Consider the following 5,288-nt stretch of genomic DNA (forward strand, 5'->3'; position numbering starts at 1 on the left):
GGGGAGGGAGTGAAGGGTTCAAGGGGAAGGGCAAAAGAGGTGGAATAGAGATGAAGTAAAGAAAAAGGCTGATCCCTGGACGACCCAGAGCCGGAAAGCTATTGAGGATCTACACTCCCCGGATATTTCCAAAAGCTCCCCCGCTCCGCCCCCTTCCCGCAGACAATCCCACTCTGATGAGCCTCTTCTTTGACACTCAGAGTCGACAGGATTTCTAGAACCTATGATCTAGAAATAAAGTTGAATTGCCCAAGGAGAAAGTTGTTCTCTGTGACCATAAGGTACAGGGTTGGCCTGAAAAGATCCTGTTGCCCTGTTTTGTTCAGGTGTTTTTGTTTTTTCTGTATATATATATATATATATATATATATATATATATATATATGGAACTTGGGAACTCGGGTAATGAAAGAAAAAGCTCACTAACCTTCAGCCGAGTTATTGGAGTTTTCGAGGAAATTAAAGGTGGACAGTGTCGTAATTCGGCGAAGGACAAAGTTTCCAAGATTTTTAAAAAAGAGCTATTGGGAATCCAGCCCGTCAGATCTCCCTGAAATACAGACACAGCAAGTTTTAGGATGTCTTCCTACGGAGACTTGGCTGAGCAGCCGCGGACTCACTCAGCAGGCCCTTCAGTGCTTCCTTGGAAATGAGTGTGAAGGCTCTACCAAACAGCAGCTTAAAATGAATGTGAAGAGATGCCACTCATCTCCCAGTGTAAATCCCTGCAGAGAAAGCATCCTGTGGGGATGTTATCCCAGGAATCTACCAGATACTGAACGATAGATAGAATGAATTGGCCCCTTTGCTATAGATGCAAGGACAATTTGTCATCTCAAACCTAAGAAGTCTGGGCTAAAGAGAAAACACAGATCAAAGCCTTCCCTTAATATTTCTCTTGTAGTCAAATGGACTTCTCTCTTAGAAGGAGAAAGAAAGTTAGTAGAACTCAAGAGTACACCGTGAAAAAAACCAATAGAACCCTTAAAAAAACAATCCCATCCTTAGACAATGTTAGCAAGGCCTGCTCCACCAAGCAGCCAAGGTGGGTGCAAGTGTCTAGCTTTTGTAATTGCTTTTGATCCAGCACAGAAGCTTGAGGGACAAGTGAATTGGTGTTCCTCCAGAGAACTGGATTTTCAACACCTTTAATGGCCCAGAGGTGATGAGAGAGAGCTCTACTTTACCAGGAGTATCTTGGGTCAACTGCAGAGGGAAGGAAATATTACGTATATAATATTGGCACCAAAGTTAGAAGCACTTCTCAGCACAGCAAGCTGAACACCTTCTCCACAGGCTTTCCACAGGCTGCCTACTTGCTGGGACAAGGCATTCTTGTGTCCTAGCTTTTTTCTTTTTCTTTCTTTCTTTTTTTTTTCAGATGTTCCCACTTGCAAGGCATTCTAGAGCATAGATGATCTTGTTAATAAAATAAAAAATAACCCGAAACCCTCTCCTTTTGCTCCCTCCCTCCCTTCTTCCATAATCTTGCTTGTTTCAAGGAGTGGAGAAGGTTAACAAGAAAACCCAGAGGACTCTTCCTTTATCCCCCTCACCCCACCCCCATCCGCCGCCGCCCTTGAAAATATGTCTGTGCTGGATATTAACCCGTGGCTATGTCACAGTTTCATAACTGTATTCTTTACCTCACGCACACACTGACACACAACCCAAGGACGGCATATATCAAAACCAGTCATTTCAAACAACTTCGCAACAGGACCCTCTACCGACACCACCCTTACTCGACGATCTCCCGGAAACCTCCGCAAGCGGGCGAGCCGAGCGACACCGTTCCCAAGCAACACGTAAACTTTCTCTCCCGGACTGTTTCCCACATGTTCACGAGATGAGCCTCGTCAAGCCACAATCAATCTCACACCGAGAGCAAACTTTGCGCACATCTCCGCAGGCAAGTCCGCTTCTCCTAAAACTGTGGGAGTCCCCTTGCCACATCCACCAATGAGAAGCCTGGAAACCTCTGCCGGCAGCCAACTCCCCCCCTTTACGCTACCACCGGAGTTCCAGCAGAGGCTCGGCGGAGCTGCGCGCGCCCACTCGCCATCCCCCTCCCCAGCCCCTTCGCGCTCCGCGGCTCCGGCGCCCACTTGCAGAGAACCCGTTCCCGGTACGCAGAGACCCGGAGGACGCGTGACCGCCGGCGGCCCCGCCGCATCTACTCACTTCTCCGCTCTCTTCATTCATTCAACTCCGCCGAAGTGCAGTTCCCTCCAGGAGCGGAGGAGCCCGGGTCCGCGGGAGCGCTGCAGGATCTGGGCGCGGAGAGCCAAACGCAGCCAGCCGGGCCGCAGGAGAGGGAGGCAGCCGGCAGGGCAGGAGAGAGGGACGCGGAGCCGTGCGGAGCCGCGGGGCGGACTAGCCCTGGCCGCCAATGTGCCTTTGTTTATGTGGCTCGCGCTGCTGCTGCCAACATGCACCTAAAGTCTGCGCGCGTCAGTCCGCGTCAGCGGCCCGCGGTCCAATCGCCGAGCTGCCGCGCTCCCCGGACTCCTGGCCCGCGCTCGCTTTGGTATATTTCCGACCTGACGTCACGACTGGGGCTGATTTTAAGGTGGGAACGGTTCACCTTGGTAGCCCACTTGGGTGGATTTTTTTTTTCCGAAAGAAGTGTGACTTCTGCAACCCAAGTCCGTGAAGCCCGCAGTGATGCTAAGCTCCACCTAACCCCCACCCACCCACCCAGACCCTGAGTCCTCACACGTGGGGAGGGTGCAACAAAAGCTTGAACGGAAAAGAATGCTGGCTTGGGCCAGGTAGCTGGCACCTGGGCCGAGCGGGTAGAGGTGTTCCTTCCAGTTTCCCAACATACCCTCCATACACCCTTAGCAGAAGTGGAGACAGTTGTCCCGCGACTCGTAACTCTCCAAAGACTTAGATGGGATTCCCTTAGTCCTCGCATCCCCCTTCTCCCTTTTTAAAACCCACTTTTCCCCCCCTTCGAAGAATGAGAGGTCAGGGCCTATTTTTCTCCCCCCCCCCTCTTTCCTGAAACTAAAATGACATAATATTTAAAGCAATGTAAAAGGAAAGAAGGTAGACACTGAGCCAGGCCTTAGAGAACCCCACAAGTAGGAGTGAACTGTTGCCTGCTTTTCTCTCGCAGACAATACATTGAAGAATCCGGCAACAGGTGCGCCTCCAGCTCAAAGGTGATCTGATCCACCGCCCCCCCCCCTACTGCCTCGGTCATCTCTTAACAGCTTTGACATTTCGCTGTGCCCACCAAGCTCCCTCTGTCCCTTACACAGATTTCAGAAACGCAGGGGCTGTCGTACCCGCAACCAAGAAGAAAGCATGGAGGGAGAAGCCGCAAGGGGAGTGGAGCTCGAGGCGGTGGTGGGCCGCTCGGCATCTCGCCAAAACGGAGAGTGTGAGCCCATTGCCTCAACCCAGGATCCCCGTGAGCTGCCGGAGCGTGCCCTACCCCGCGGTCCTCTCAGTCGCCTCCAGCTCTGCTCTGCAAGACAATCCGCCCCCAAAGCGCGTGGATCTTTCTAAGCAAAGGAATTGCAGCTTCTCCGGAGGGCTAACCCTACTTCCAGTACCCCCGTGAAGTTGGCCAGACAGGCCTCTTCGGGTTTCTCTGGAGGCCAGGAAGGGGCTGAGGCCAAGGGGGGGCGACTTTGTAGGGTTCCCTTCTTCTCCCAGGACAGCGCTCCTCCTCCCCTCCTCCCGAGCGCTGGCTCGCTCCCAAGCTACCGGGGCGAGAGGTTGGGGTGTATGTGTGTGTGTGTGCGTGTGTGTGCAATGTGTACAGCTCGGATCCCCTTTTGGTGATCCTAGCACCAGCGGAGAGCACCGCAAAACTCTCGGGGTTGTGGGGTTGCTCATTCTTGGCCTGCACCTCTGCCTTAGCCGGCTCCGTGCTGAGCGAGCCTGCGGCTGCAGAGGCGTTGCCATTGGGTGCCCTGCGGCTGCCCAGACACGCCGCGGGCTCCACTGTGCATCAGCCTCCTGGAAACCTACGTGACCACCTTAAGTTTCCCCCAGATGTTGCGGCTGCCTCTCCAGCTGCTGCCGCTTCGGTTCAGCGGTGCCCTAATCGGCGCGAGTTAAAAAAAAAAAAAAAAACCAGGAAGTGGGGGTGGGGGGGTGCAAGAGGAGGGCAGGGTGAAGAACAACTTATTAATGTGAGCTCCGCAGCGTCAGCGCCCCGTGGGCAGGAGCGATTCCACGCGAACGAAAGGGAAAAAGTGAGAGTTTGGAGAGCAATGGAGAAGGAAGGGGGTGGGGGTGGCGGTGACGCAGGGGCGCAGGCATTGACGCACCGGCCAGGCTGGGCCCAAAATAGAAGCAACTCCAGCTCACAGGCGCCCTCCCGGGTTCCCTTCCCCTTCCGTGAGGGAGCAGGGTGCGGTCACCAGGAGCTTTCCTTGATCCTCGCGGTGGGCTAGGTTCCCGGCAGCTATTTTCAGACAGTCGGAAACCCAAGCTTAGCAACACTAGGGTGGAAGTTATTATTTTTTAATACAGTTCCAAGAGAGCGGGTATCAGGAGTTTAAGGTCGTAGCCACAGACCTCCCTACACAAAGCGGCTAAGTAGATATGCCGCCCTCTGCAAGCTCCTCTCCCCGAATCATTAAAAACACATTCAGTTTGGATTGAGTTGAGTCTGGGGACATTTTGAAAATGCCCTCCTAGAGAGAGGAAAGAGGGCCTGGAGTTCTTATACTCAACACCACGGAACAAGCACAGTAACCAGGGTTATTCTTTAGCAACCTCCAGCGTTTGGTTTCTTGATAAGAAAAGCCTTTGCTCAAGGCTTGTTATACCCAAGATCAAAAGGCAGAGGTCTTAGCAATTTACTACAGTAATAAGTGAGAATAGGGTAATTATAACATGTAAATGAGAGGAAGTGAAGATTTTTTTCTTCCATGTGTGAGTTTTCCCTCTTTTCAAATTTACGTTCAGCTTCTCTGGATGTTACTACGACTGAGGAAAGTCATAAACTCATTTAAAGTAACTCTTGGCTGAGACTATTCTACGGTTGGAGTTTGGGTCAGGGCTCGCACATGCTCCAGGTGGGAAGGAGCGAGTGCACACATCACATCGGAAAGTCTAAACCGGTCACGCTCAAAACCTCAGTTCGCTGTTTTCCACCCCCTTGATTCACTTGATTGGAAGAGACGAAGCTGCAGGAGCAAAGACAAGGTCTGCAATTGACTGATCTTGTCAGTAGGGGGCCTGACTCCACAATGTTCAAGAGACAATCTCCCACACAAACACACAAGCACGCGTGCTACACACACACACACACACACACACAC

The 5,288-nt window shown here is 52.3% G+C and overlaps 1 protein-coding gene across 7 annotated transcripts in view; it reads right to left on the minus strand.

The window, feature by feature from the left end:
- Nr4a2 (nuclear receptor subfamily 4 group A member 2) overlaps positions 1-5,288 on the minus strand; it is a 17,899-nt gene that overhangs the window by 5,705 nt on the left and 6,906 nt on the right. For 2 of the 7 annotated variants that reach the window (XM_031370295.1, XM_031370293.1), the window contains exon 2: positions 428-550. The gene's annotated coding sequence lies outside the window, so the exon portion shown is untranslated. Of the gene's footprint in view, positions 1-427; positions 551-1,187; positions 1,589-1,745; positions 1,990-2,184; positions 2,818-5,288 lie in introns of those variants that run through there. The other 5 variants (XR_004118602.1, XM_031370292.1, XM_031370297.1 and 2 more) reach the window with 5 other exon arrangements.

The sequence above is a fragment of the Mastomys coucha genome, unplaced genomic scaffold (genome assembly GCF_008632895.1).
Source record: "Mastomys coucha isolate ucsf_1 unplaced genomic scaffold, UCSF_Mcou_1 pScaffold15, whole genome shotgun sequence".
Classification (NCBI taxonomy): domain Eukaryota; kingdom Metazoa; phylum Chordata; class Mammalia; order Rodentia; family Muridae; genus Mastomys; species Mastomys coucha.